The sequence below is a fragment of the Microtus ochrogaster genome, unplaced genomic scaffold (genome assembly GCF_000317375.1).
Source record: "Microtus ochrogaster isolate Prairie Vole_2 unplaced genomic scaffold, MicOch1.0 UNK24, whole genome shotgun sequence".
Taxonomy (NCBI): Eukaryota; Metazoa; Chordata; class Mammalia; order Rodentia; family Cricetidae; genus Microtus; species Microtus ochrogaster.
The window spans coordinates 1471570-1486285 of record NW_004949122.1 but is presented as its reverse complement, the minus strand read 5'-3'; the positions used below and the strand labels follow the sequence as shown (position 1 = coordinate 1486285).

General features: G+C 43.0%; 1 protein-coding gene across 4 annotated transcripts in view; it reads left to right on the top strand.

Moving 5' to 3' along the window:
- Positions 1 to 14716, top strand: part of Ryk (receptor-like tyrosine kinase) — an 82433-nt gene that overhangs the window by 932 nt on the left and 66785 nt on the right. The gene's annotated exons all lie outside the window — the stretch shown is intronic.

Below are 14716 nucleotides of genomic sequence, written 5' to 3'. Positions count from 1 at the left end.
CCGTCTCTCCGTCTCTCTGTCTCTCTCTCTCTCACAGGGATTCTGTGTAGCCCGGGCTGTTCTGGAACCCACTATGTAGACCAGGTTGGCCTCGAGCTCACAGGCCAGCCTGTTAGTGTGTTAGTGGAGTTTCTTGAGGTCTGTTGAGAGAGCTCAGCATCGGAATGAAATTGCTTTTAGCAGACTGTTTAGACTTTGCTATACGTGTGGGTTCGTATTCTAACCAAAGAGGACTTGTGTTTTTGTAACATCCTGTCTTAATCCTCCTTATAGCCTGAATTTCGTCTAGCAGAATTGAAACTGCATCTCAGTTGCTCTTGGAACATGGGAGAAGGGCTTAAGAAAAATGACGATTTGTAAAGCAACTCCTAGGCTAGGCATGCTGTTGTAAAGTGTTGTTGTTGAAAGAACTTACACAGTTGTGACTTTATCAACATGCACTTCCTCTTCTCCTGTCTCAGCCTGGATGGAAGTGGGGGACAAAAACAGCTAGCTGCAGACATGGACCGAGTGCTTACACGTATGTAGATATGCTGCACATTAGGAGCTTGCTTGCTTTATTTATTTATTTATTTATTTATTTATTTATTTATTTATTTATTTATTTATCTATCTTGTGTGTGTACCAGGATGTGTTTGTTGTGTGGAGGTCAGAGGACAACTTGAGGGAGTAGCTTATCCCCTTCCACAATATGGGTCCTAGGACTTGAGCTCAGGTGATCCACTGTGACTTCTAGCACCTTTATCTGCTGAGCCATCTTGCTGGGAAGCAGTGTAAACTTATACATGTTACTTCTTCTCAGTTTCTTGTTATCCAGGGGGGTAAAAATGTCACGGGAGATGAGGAAAGTGAGGCTTTAAATAACTTGCTTGAGGTGACATGGCTTATTTCATACATTACATATATAGTTTATGCCCACACAAAACAGTGTTTGCTGGCTGCAGACTAAGTTTAAGGCATGACGATATTGTGTATATGGAAGTTTGATTATGGCCTGTTAGAAAAGAGACCACTGCTCATTAGTACTTGAAGTGATTCCTTTGTAGCCAGGAACTGATTTTCTTAGGATTGATGAGCTCTCGACTATGCTCACTCCGACGAGTGAGCAGTGTGTGATGTGGAGATGGGGAGCTTGCCTCCTAGTTCTCTCTCATCCACCCTGAGGTATTATCTGCCAAGCAAACTGAGTTGACCTATTAGTGTAGCGTCTAAATCTTCATCTACCAGAGCTTGGGCCTCTTTCTGTCCCTTATGTCACATTCTGAGGCGCTGCCTTTGAAGGATTCTCTGGCTTTGTCTGGGTGGCACAAAGTAAGAAGTGGGATGTCTGCAGGGCCTCCTGAACGTGGCTGTTATGGTGTGCACTACTTGGAATAGTGCGTTCCTACATATTTTCAAATGCTTACATGGTTGAATGCCTTCCAAAAGCTTAGATAAGCTAATCTTCATTTCAGAGCGTTTCTAAGACAGTGGGTTCAGAATGCCAAGTAAAAACTTAGACCTCAGTAGTGACAACTTTATATGTTGAACTAGTCATGCTTTATAGAAGTGGTTTTAATTCAGTCACTACAAGCACACAGAAAAAAAAATCCAATAGCAAAAGACGGCTTAACCCAGAAACTATCGGTACCCTCCCTGCCTTTGGCCCTTTTGTTCTGTGGGCCCCACTCCCCCAGTGGTCATAGTTCTCTCAACTGTTCTGTTTATTTTTTCCTTGTTTTTCTTTTGAATTTCTACACCAGAGTGGAATGAGCATTTGTCTTCCAGAATCATTCCTATAAACCATACTCTCCAATGCAGTTTTTTAAAAAAAAATCTTTAAATGATTTATTTGTATTTCATGTGCATTCAAGTGTATGAGAGTGATGGATCTCCTGGAACTAAAGTTACGGACAGTTGTGAGCTGCCACGTGCGAAACTAGGTCCCTCTGGAAGAGCAGCCAGTGCTCTTAACCTCTGAACCCCTCCAGTGCATTTTAAAGCCAGAAGTCAGTATTGATGTTACTGTATACAAATACATTGTCCTTGTCTGAATTGAATAGAAACTGGCCACTCCACCCCCACCCCATTTTTTGTTTCCCCAGGAGCAAAGAGTTGGATTTTGAGCTTTTCTGATTAGTCTTCCTTGTGTCTGTGCCTGTATTCCCTCAGGTACGTGCTGAGTGCTTTTGATTCCCCCCCTTCTCCCAACCCTCCTTTCAGGTAGCATTTCAGGACATCTGTTAGTTCCATTGCATTTCTCCTAGTGATGTCTTGATTTAGTGTCATCCACACTCTTGCTTCAGGCTGGACAGTAGCACTTTGTGCCTCCTCTGTCCTCTTTTGGTCTCATGTCCTCTGCTTTCTTGATTTGCTTTCCTTTGCTGATTGTGCATATCCTCAGCACAGTCCTCAGAATGGTGGGGTGCATGGGGAAGAGAAGTTATTTGAGGCCCAACATGTCTGAACATTTTCATTTTATCCTTGCACTTTGTAGACAGCCTGACTGGCTTTAGAATTTTAGATTTTTGTTTATAATTCTAACGGTATTTTTTCTTATAAGAATTTCAAATAAAAGATCTGAAATCATTTTTAAACCTCCCACCCCCACCCCACACACAGTTTTTAGACTTTCAGAGTGTTTTCCTCTGGCATTCTAAAGTGTTTTGTGTGTTTGTTGAGACAGGGTTCCTCTGTAGCTTTGGAGGCTGTCCTGGAACTTGCTCTGTGGACCAGGCTGGCCTCGAACTCACAGAGATCTGCCTGGCTCTGCCTCCTGAGTGCTGGGATTAAAGTGTGTGCCACCACCGCCTGGCAGCATTCTGAAGTTTTATAAGCAAGCGTTTGGGTTCATTTGTTAATCTGGATGCAAAGTCTTCCAATTTTGGGAGGGTCTGTTCACTTTTTAAAAAGATTTATTTATTATGTATACAATATTCTGTCTGTGTGTATGCCTGCAGGCCAGAAGAGGGCACCAGACCTCATTATAGATGGTTGTGAGCCACCATGTGGTTGCTGGGAATTGAACTCAGGACCTTTGGAAGAGCAGGCAATGCTCTTAACCTCTGAGCCATCTCTCCAGCCCTCTGTTCACTTTTTAAATAATATCCTATGCCTTATTTTTTCCCATATATTTTTTTCTGAGATGGCTGTCCTGTGTCTATTGAGTCTCCAGGTTGATCTTGAAGTTTTCTTATCTTACCTTTTATTTCTTTGTAATGAAGCTAGTAGACAGAGTTTTCCCTTTCATTTAAAAAATATTTGTAAGTTTTAGGATTTTTGTTCTCTATATTTCATTGTGTCTTATGAGTGTGTCATCCTCATTTTTCTCAGAGGTGTGTATTACTTTTTTTTTTTTTTGGCCTTTCTGTTTCAGTTCTGTTTATGGTCATAGATGGATGATCCTTGGCTTTGTTAGTAGGAGTGGGATGCTGGAATTGACAGGAGAGATGTGGATGAGTCCTGGTGTCTGCTGGAATTGACAGGAGAGATGTGGATGAATCCTGATGCCTCCTGGGATTGACAGGAGAGATGTGGATGGGTCCTGATGTCTGCTGCAGTGCAGATGGACTTTGTGCTGGAAGCCTGTCCAAAACACCAGAGTTTGTATCCAATTAGGGTTCTGCTCAGTGTCGGTAAAGAAGCCTCTGGAAACTTCCTGTCTCTGGAATGCTGGGTGATAAATCAGCTGTCAGGATTTGGACTACCTGGCTGGGGGAGGAATGGAAGTTATCACCCTTTGGGTTATAGGCTTTGACTACTGGCTATAAAATCCCCTCCCTTTTGGCTTGATTTCCTTGACCTTGGGTCTCCTGCTGAACCTGGGGACCTGCAGCTTTGAGTATTTGCAGAGTGACTCCTTCCTTGTGAGTCCTGACTTCCGGGCAGCCTTTGGTACCTCCTAGGTACACATCTAGAACTGAGCCTTTGAGGGATCATGAGGTTGTGATCTCCTCTACCTGCTTTCCATCAGCAAAAGTTTGCTAAAATATATGGTATTTTCCTCTTCCTATCTCGGCTTTACTGTCTAAAGCCTTGAGACGTTCTTAGCTGTGTAATGGCAGCTAAGGTTGTCTAAAGCCTTGAGACGTTCTTAGCTGTGTAATGGCGGCTAAGGTTGTCTAAAGCCTTGAGACGTTCTTAGCTGTGTAATGGCAGCTAAGGTTGGTCCTTACTGAAGATGACTTGTGGCAGTTGTTTTGTCGGGAGAGTGTTGGAGGGAGTGCTGCTGATGTGTGGGAGTCCTTTGCCTGTGTCAAATACATCGTCCTCATAGGTGTGTACTGCCGCTTTCACCCTGTACACTGGGGCTGCTGAAACAAGATCCCACACACTGAAGTGCTTAGAAGCAACAGAAATGTATTTTTCACAGTTCTGGTTGCTGGGAATGCCACTATCAAAGTGCTGGTGGGTAGGTTTCTGGTGAGTGCTTTCTTTCTGCTTCATGGATATCCGAGCTGTGTTCTCACACAGTGAGAGTGTGGAGTGGGCTCTGTGGTCTTCATTACAGGGGCACTAGTCCCACTCACATCGTTCTGACCTAGTCCCCTCCAGAGGCCCTGCTTACTTATCTGCCTTACCTGGAGTTTAGAATCGTAACATGAATTCTGATCTAGGGGGAGGTTTTTACCTTAGCACTGATGAAACAGGCTTGTAGTGGGTCCTTAGTCTATGCCCTTTGCATGTGGTCCTGCTGGAAGTCCGCTTTTTCTGAAGACTTCCCAGCTCTTTGCATGTGGTCCTGGTGGAAGTCCGCTTTTTCTGAAGACTTCCCAGCTCTTGCGGGGGGGGGGGGGGTGTTAATCCCATGTCACATGAGGCCCTGCCTATGGCTCTTAATACTGTCTTTAACAGACTACAATACTGGCTATCAGTGCCCACATTTTAACTGTGAGGACCTTGATTCAGGGTGTTGTGGACATTGAGAAAGCGAGGCCTTGACTCAGTTGTCCCTGCTGCTTCCGTCAGTCCTGTAAGAGCTGCAGTTAAGCCAGATCTTAAGCAGTGCTAGTTTGTGGTCCTGGTTACTGTCAGTGTCCTCCTAGGTTTGCTGCCATAGCCTTGTGTTCTGTAACTGCTGGAGCAGTGCCAGAGGTTTTGGGAATACGGTGCTAGTGGGTAGGAAGTCATGGTGACAGTGATGACTGTGACAGGGAGTTGTGGTCCATAGGAGTGCATAGGGGTGAAGACAGCATCTGAGAGGATGGAGCAGTTAAACATTTCCTCAGGATAGCTTGCTTCTCCTTTCACACTGAATAGCTTCTGGGAGAGCCATGCTTGTTCACATTTCATTTAAAAGTCAGTTCACACTGGTTTTAGACCCTTGCTCTTCAAAGCAGTCTAGGGAAAGAAAATTGAAACCAAATCAATTATTATGTATTGTAGAGCTAATGACTAAAAATGATTGATTCCTCTTCTTGAGCTGAGGATTTTGTTGGGGGATTTTTCCATGTAAAGAGTTCCATTTGGGATTGATACATTATTGGAGGAGTGATCCCTTTTGACTGTGATTGATAGGGCTAAGTGATGGGCAGGGTTGCTTTCCACTGTGGTTGATGTTTATTTGTAGGGAGAGGAAAGAGAGGCTTGGAGCATTTGGGGAAGGGAACCCAGGAAAGAAATCATTTACATCTCATCTCAAGGTTAAGCTGGGCAGGCGGAAGAGAGAAAAAGAAGCACTGAAGCCAGGCGGAGAGGGTGGCATGGGGTGTGTAGGCAGATGTGTGTGAAATACAGAACTCAGAAGTGGCTGGGATGAGAACAGGGAGCAAAGAAGAGACAAGGACAGCTGGGAGGTTTTTGGTTGGTGGATTCGGGATTAGAAAGGGAAAGCTGTTGAAGCATTTGGGCAGCACTCCAGACTCGGAGGCAGGAAGATCAGGACTTCCAGGCCAGACTCTTGACCCCACCCCCACCCTCCACCCCCTTGCCAAACAAAACAATAAAACCTAGCCAACAAAACAAATCACTTCAAAACAAGTCAAACAGAATTTAGGAAAAGGAGCATGTAGTCAGTACTGGGTTATAGAAAAGATAACGTGTGGCCCCTTGGTCATAGTTAAGACACCTGTCATGGTTCGTGGGTTGGGGGAACAGGTAAAGAGGTGGGGTGGGTTTATTGCAAAGAATTGGGAGGCTTAAAGGAAGGAGACCTTGGGGCTAAAGAGAAGGTCTTCTTTGGAGTCCGTGGTTTAGATTTGGGTGTCTTTACGGGAAAGGCAATTGAGGAAAAAGAAAACTGTGATGAGCCAATTATTCTTCCCGGCCAGACTTTCTTCCAAAATCTGAGGCTAAATTCTGGTTGGGGAGGGAGGGCCGATGTCCTCCGTGCTGGTAGGACTGGCACAACCTGCCACAGGGCAGCTTTGGCGGGAGAGGGTTAGCATCCTGAAGTGAACCCTTAACCCTAGGCGTTACGTTGGGGTTGGTGGTATTGGCACAGCTTAATCCGAGCCCATGTGTTCTTCATTGGGAGAGCGGGGCTGAGACATTGTGCAATTGTGGGTTTGAATTTCTTTCCCCATTGCACATATGGAGGAAAATTCTATCCAATTATGGCTAAACTTGCCCCCTGTGAGTCACATCCTGAGTTAATGAGTGAATTCTGAAGGTGCTGCCTAAAATGCTGCTTGGGTTTTAAGGTTCACTTCAAGAGTAAATGGAAGGTGCCCATTTCTGTCCTCGAGCACTTGGAACTGAGACATTGTCAAGCATCGCTTTAGCTTTTGCTGGCATTATGTCACTGTCTTACAGATCTCGCCAGTCTGAGAGATAAGAATATCCTGTACTTGAGACCAAACCATTAAGTTACTCTGAAATTATAGTGGAGATACACTTTTTTTTGTGTGTTATTCTTGTTGATGTATGCTCTAATCTAGATGTTACCAAACAGCATTCCCTTGTGTAGGACTTCCTAAAACGTTCCTTGCCAAAACACGTGTGTGTAGGGCCGAGTTGTGTAGTAAGTGCTTTCTGAACAGTTTATTTTGTTGCTCCCAGCAATGACAATGCTGAGTAACAGTCATTCTTACATTTTAAGCTGGAATAAAATGTACACAGCTCCTAACTTGGGAGATGCCTGTAACCTAGAGAGAGCAAACACATCTTACACATACCAGGTACTTCACACATGTTCTTCAGCAACACCAGAACTACTTATTTATTTATTTATTTATTTATTTATTTATTTATTTATTATTTATTTATTTATTTAAGCTTTATTATGTATATAGTGTTCTGCCTATTTGTATGTCTGCAAGCCAGAAGAGAGAGCACCAGATCTCATTACAGATGGTTGTGAGCCACCATGTGGGTGCTGGGAATTGAACTCAGAACCTTTGGTAGAGCAGCCAGTGTTCTTAACCTCTGAGCCATCTCTCCAGCCCCTATTGGTTACTTTTTAAACAGATACAACCAAGATTCAGGAAAATTACACAATTTGCTGGTGGTCTCTGATGTGAGCAGTTACGCAGCTCTGAAGTGCACTCTTTTTACCCTGTGGCTGGGAAGGTTATCAGTCTGTTTGGTGCTTACTGAAATTCAGCTGGGGAGCTGCAACAACCTGCAGATTCCTAGATGTACGAACTGGTGTAGTGATCTGAACTTCTGATCCTCCTGGCTTACCTCCCTCCCGCCAAAGCCCTGGCATTCCAGGTGTCCACCATACCTGGTTCATGTGGTGCTGGAGATCAAGCCCGCTCTTCATGAATGCCAGGTAGATGCTGTGTCTGCTGAGCCAGGCCCTCAGTTCCATAGTTGGTCTGAGATGGAGCTCAGAAGAGTCAACCTTGACTTGAATGCTCTGCCTCATTGACTAAGATGCACAGCTTGTAACACTTTCAGTTGTCTTTCAGTTCTTGGGAATCATCAGTTAGTAGACTGTTTTCCGCTGGTGATATACTTCAGATAGTGACACAGGCTGTTATCAAGAGGTGATACTGAGCTGGGCGGTGGTGGCGCACGCCTTTATTCCCAGCACTTGGGAGGCAGAGGCAGGCGGATCTCTGTGAGTTCGAGGCCGGCCTGGTCTACAAGAGCTAGTTCCAGGACAGGAACCAAAAACTACAGAGAAACCCTGTCTCGAAAAATCCAAAAAAAAAAAAAAAAAAAAAAAGAGGTGATATTGTAGCAACGCAACCTGCTGGAGTCTAAACTCAGGTTCTCACTCTTGTAGCAAGCGCGTTACCAACTGAGCATCCCCTCAGCCTGCCTACCTGCCTTTCTTTTCCTTACTTTATTTTTTTGCTCTTGTTGGTTTTAGACAGACACTTGTTCTATGATGTAGGCTGGCCTTGAACAGATGACCCTCCTTCATTTTCCTACATGCTGGAATTGTAGGTATGTGCCAGCATGCCTGGCTGCTGAACATTTATGTAGTCCTTTAAAAATGCTTGGATTTTGTTCTGGGACGCAGTTAAATTACTCGGAAACAGTTTGAGTCTTCTGGATGTTGCTTATAAGTTTTGTTGGATGGGACAAAACAGTACAAAGTAAACAGGCTCATTATTCCTTACCAGTGAGTCAGGACACTTCTGTATTTATCCCCACAAACTGATGCATGAGGTCCTCCAGTCTGGCTGGTGGGAACAGGTCCAGAATCCAAGTGCTGGGAACTGTTCACTTTTAAACTTTCTCTGCCCTTGAATGGCTTCCTTATATGCATGCCCCTTCACGACACTGGAACTCAACCTTCCAGACCTTGAATTTCTTACCTTGTTTAGCTCTGCTTTCTAGTAATTGTTTTGTGAACCGTATCTCTAGAATCTTATCTTTCTGGATTTTGACCTTTTTAAAACATATTACTATCTTTTGATTTTTTTGTTTTGTTTTGTTTCTGGAGACAAGAACTCAAGCTGTAGCTTAGGCTGGCTTCTCAAACTCACAGCAACCCTCTTGCCTTCGCCTCTTGAGTACCTGGGTTACAGGTGTATGCTACAAGCAGTTTATTTTTGTTGCCTCAGTTTCTTCCTCAGCCCTGTCTGTCTGTCTGTCTGTCTATCTCCATCCATCCATCCATCCATCCATCCATCCATCCATCCATCCATCCATCCATTTATCTGTGTGCATGCACATGCCACAACATTCATGTAGACAACTTTGAGGAGCCAATTCTCTCTTTCAGCCATGTGGGTTTTGTCATCAGACTCTGTGATGAACCATCTTCCTCCCTCCTCTGTACTGTAACCTTAGAACTCACCTACTTGTGGTCTTTGTTCAGGGATCACTGTTGCCTGGTAACAGTGATTTAAACTAGTGAGTCAGTTGTGTCCAGTCTTGATTATTTCAGATGAGAGGATCAATGTAGCTCCTGCTGCTCTAATTAAATGCTTATTGTTTGTGTCTCCCTATGGTTAATTCCTTAATAATTGACTAGAGGAAGGAAGTAGTCTGCTAAAAGAAGCAATGTGTAAGGTTCGGGTCTGTTTGTGCATGCACACTTGTGAGCAGATGAGTATTGGGTTGGGAGTTCACATTTGAGTGTCAATTCCATCTCTTCTTTCACTCTGTGGGTGGCCATGTGTGGTCGCTAATCTTGGTGGTCAGACCTGGAAAGAAGGAGCCTCAATTAAAGAATTGCTCCCATCAGATTGTCCTGTGTACATATTTGTGGGGCATTTTCTTGATTAATGATTGACGTAGCAGGGCCTAGCCCATTATGGGTAGTACCATATCTGAGCAGGTGGTGGCGGCTCATGTCTTTAATCCCAGCACTCAGTAGGTAGAGTCAGGCAGATCTCTGAGGAGTGGTCCACAGAGTAAGTTTCATAGAGACATCCTGTCTTAGAAGCAGAAGCTGTCTAGCATGAGCTAGTGAGTGAGCCAGCAAGTGTAGGAGAGTTTCTGTTTCTCTCTGGGTCCTGCTTCACTCCCCTCATTGATTGTATAAATTGAAATCAATCTCCTTCCCCAGCAGCAAAGAAGCGTGCTGAAGCAGTATGTGACCAGTGTTCTGAGTGTGCCTTTGCGTATGTGAGAAGGGTTGCTCCTAATACAGGTGCTGCCATGCATTTGAACATGCTGCGTGAGCTTCAGAACAGTTTGTTTTAGTCACTGGTGGGGGTTTCAGCATCTTTGTATTACAAACAAATATCCAAACATTTCAGGCTGCTTCATTTCTGGTTGGGCCCCACCAATGAGGGTAGGCTGCTGCATCTATTCTGTTATGAGAAAGGGCTTGGAATAAGCTACAGGAGACAGAGAAAGAACCTATTGATCATCCCAGGAGGAGCAGGTAACTGCAACCCCTGAGCTCCTTTCGGCTACAAGAGGAAATACTGTATGCGGCCTGCTGTCTGAGGCACAACCCACTGGAGTGGCTACTATCTGCCACTACTTTAACAGACCAAGCCTCAGGTTACTGAACCATTTAGATGGTTGGTTTCTTACCTTCAGTAGCACTCAGTATTCACTTACATGTGTAACGTGACCTTACTTTATGTTCCTGGGGTATATTTTTGGTGAAAACAGATAAGAAGCCTGTCCTTGTAAAACTAACTTTTGACAGAGAGCTCTGTGATTTGCCTTTAAAAAATTCCTATAGCTTTGGAGTTGAATTCCTGAGATAGCACTCTGCTGCTTGTTGCTGGCAGGGAGAAGTAATGCCTGTGAGTTCCCTGTGTTTCGTGATATCAGCTTAGATTAGCGGGCAGGTCTGAGTCGCTCCGGAGTGTGCTCCTGCTAGGAGTAGCTGTGAAAGAAGTTGGGCATTGCTATCGTGAAGCACGGGGTACAAGTCTCCATCTCTGACTGTGTCAGTGGTGTATGTGTGGGCTGCTCAAATCGCTTTCTTCTTTTAAGTCAGGGAACAAAGTAGGTGTTGGCGAAGGCCACTTGTTCGTTCCTGGCTGCCCAGACCACGAAATAATCACTCAGAAACTCTATTATTTGCAATACTGTTTGGCCAGTAGCTTAAGTATATTTCTGGCTAACTCTTTTTTTTTTTTTTTTTTTTTTTTGGTTTTTCGAGACAGGGTTTCTCTGTGGCTTTGGAGCCTGTCCTGGAACTAGCTCTGTAGACCAGGCTGGTCTCGAACTCACAGAGATCTGCCTGCCTCTGCCTCCCAAGTGCTGGGATTAAAGGCGTGCGCCACCATCGCCCGGCTCTGGCTAACTCTTATATCTTAAATCAACCCATTTCTATTAATCTGTGTATTGCCACCTGGCTGTGGCTTACTGGAAAGATTCCTGTGTGTTTGTGTCCTGTGGGCTGCTACACGGCTTCTCTCTGACTCCACCTACTCTCTCTTTATATCTCTTTGAGTCTGGCTTTACTCTGTTAAGCCATTTACCAAAAGCAGTTTCTTTATTAATGGCAATAAAACATTCACAGCATACATCACCTCCCATATCATGTAGGTGGACTTTTCCTTCCCACCCTCCAGTTTCAAAATAACCGACCTGAAGACTCAATATTAATTATAAATGCTTGGCTGATAGCTCAGGCTTATTACTAACTAGTTCTTATAACGTAAATTCGCCCATTTCCTTTAATCTACTTTCTGCCATGTTGGGTTACCTCTTTCATCTTGCACCTTCTGTTTTCTCTTTGTGTCTCTCTGGCAACTCCTCTGACTCTTTGCTTCTTCCCAGTGTCCTTAGTCTGGTTTTCCCACCTAACCTTATCCTGTCCAGCTATTGGCCAGTCAGCTTCTTTATTAAACCAATCACAGTGTAATTTACACAGTGTCCAGAGCAATACCAAACTATTGTCTAGATACTGGGATTCTGGCTCCATGGCAGGGAGGTTATGTTTTATGTTTTAATACTGGAACAAGTGAAAGAGATTTGGGAAGTACCTTTTATACTCTCGGCTAGTGTACAAATCACATTGAATCACATTTTTTAGGGAAATTCTCTTGTACATTTTTCTTTGACCTATATTTTTATTGGGAGTGATTTTTTTTTTTTTAGTTGAAAGCCTTAGTCATTTGCTACAGTATTTGCTGATGGGGGAAGGTAAGGTGCCAATGCATCTATCTGAGATCAAATGACCTTATTCCTCCAAGTGCATATGACTCCCTCCAGAGCACTAGCAGAGATAAAGCAGAACACAGCTTTTGTGATCTATTTATGGCTTTGAGTTTCTGTGATCAGGTATCACAGAATTACCATGGATTTGTGGATACAGGTCTTAGTCTGAAGGAGGTAGCCTGAAATAAAAGGGGTGCAAAATGAGGGCATAGTGATCTTTTATTAATCTTAAATTTTTTTTTTTTAGATTTTTTCTTTTTAAGTACCATCCTTGCCTTATATCCTCTGTGTGCAACTATACACTGTGAACTCAATTCTGCCAAGATATTTAAGGTTGGAAGAGAAGTAAATGAAGCAGATACTGAGTGTGGCGGAGTAGTACATTATAATTCTCAGTTTTCATGGTTTGTGTTTGAATAGCCACAAGGTTTGAAGACTGTGCACATTTTTAATTATGGAAAAAAACACAAAAAGCTCCTTCCCTGCCATTAGATGTTGGCATTTCTCTGCAGTGAGCTACCATGTGTGTGCTGGAAACTAAACTCAGAACTTTCTGGAAGAGCAGCCAGTGTGTTTAACCGCTGAGCCATCTCTCTAGCCCTGGCAATCTGCTGTGTGTAGTTAAATATTAGTTCTCAACAATTTTTTTTTTGGCTGTACTTTGGGTGTAACTAGATTTACTAAATTTTGATGAACAAACTTATTTTCTTTTTGTTGTTGTTGTTTTTTGTTTTCTTTGTGTAGTCTTAGCTGTCCTGGAACTAGCTCTGTAGTCCAGACTGGCCTTGAATTTACAGAGAGTGCAAGGATTAAGTTGTGTACCACCACTGTCCAGCAAACTTACTTATTTTCAGTTTATTAGTTTACATAAATTAGAAACATTTGAAATAAGAGCCCTTCATTTTTATTTTGCATTAATAAGTTTATTTAGTGGTTTGAGATTCATTGATTACTTTTCTCTGATTAGACCTTAAAGATTGTCTTGGTTTCATGAACTTTTTTAAAGTTTTGATTGATATGTAGGAATTATGGATGATATCATAGGATACTTATGTTTTGGCTGACATCTGGAAACAACTGGTGATGTCATAAAATTACAAAATTTTTCAGTGAAGGGGGATTAATATCATCTGGATGGCTCAGGAATTGAGTGCCAAAGGCCACTCAGCTACTTAGTCTCAGAGCCAGGAAAAGAAGTCCGCACCATAGTGCTGCTTTAGTTCCATCTCCACAGCGTTACTTCTGGTTTCTTATTTTAATTGATTCCTGACATTTTTTTAAAATAACTTTTCCTTAAAATTCCATCTTTGATGTAGTTGATTTTTATCAACAGCCAGCTATCCATGCATCTGATGTTGAATGCTGCAAGTGCGCTAGGTAGAAGAGGTTGCCTGCCATGTGAACAGCTCGTAGAATGCATTCTGTCAAGTGCTGTGACGATGGCACTCTTCATAAAGGGAGATTTCTTCACTGAGGTGCCACTTGCCCACAGAATGGCAGCATTGGGAAACCTGTAGTTACCTGTCAGGATCACTTGGAAAAGATTTACTTGGTGGATTATTAGATTCTGTACAGTTGAGCAGGTCACCCTGGAATTAAATTTGGGACTTAGCACTGTATAGTGAAAAGCCTAGTTTTCTTGATAGGGTCATGAGAGTTTTGCAGGAATAAGTTAAGTTCTACAGCATCAAATATGGGTTATTTAAAAATCAAATTATGAACAAATGTTACCCTTTCTTAGGAGAAATCATTATCCCTACTTTGCTGGAATTGGCAGCAAGAAGCTAAGTTTGGCTACTGTAGTTGAGCCGTTGAAACATTTATTCTAAGTCAGAATGGCAATATTTTGTGCATTCTGATGCCAAAATGCTGCCTAGTCAGTTCGTGGCCGGTGGCATTTGCCTTGTCTACCTCCACAGAGCCCCTTTCTACTGTGCCTCTTCTGCTTTCCTCTGGCCCTCCTCCTTCATATGGTGGAGTTGAGTTCTTGAGTCTCCTATGAGTCTTCATAGTGCTGCTCGTTTTCAAAAATCTGCCTGCCTGCCTATCGTGTGTGTGTGTGTGTGTGTGTGTGTGTGTGTGTGTGTGTGTGTGTGTGTGTGTGTGCAGGAATTGTTTCTCTCCACTGTGTGATTTTTGGGGATCGAACTCAGGTCATTGTTGGTGGCAGGTAACTTTACTGGCTGAAGGTCTCCACTGACCGTGTTCTATAAATTTATCTAAGTGGATTCACACACAGTGTGGTGTTTCATCTGGCTAGTTTCATGTAGCACAAAATTGTGGAGGTTCACATATATCTTTTCATTCTGTTTTTATACCACAATTTGCTCTTCATCTGTTTGTGGACTTTTGAGTTGTTTGCACATTTTGGCTATTATGAATAATGGTGCTGAGAACATGCAAGTACCCAATTGGATACATGTTCAAGTTAGATATATACTTAGAATAGAATCATGAATCATCTGGTAACACTGTTTAACTTTTTGAGGCACGGCTGGAATATTTTCAGTGGCTGACTGTTTTACATTCCTACCAAAACTGCAGTGGTCCTGTTTCTCTATATCTTTGCCAACTCTTGAAATTTTCTGTTTTTTTTTTTTTTTTTTTTTTGTTTGTGGTTATTCTGGGTAGGGTTTAGTACCTCGTTTTCGATTTGACTTCTGAGACCAGGGTACTGAATAATGTGGAGCATCTTTTCATGTGGTTATTTTATGTCTTCTCTGGAGAAATGGGTGTTCAAGTCCCTTGTCCACTTTTAGATTGGAC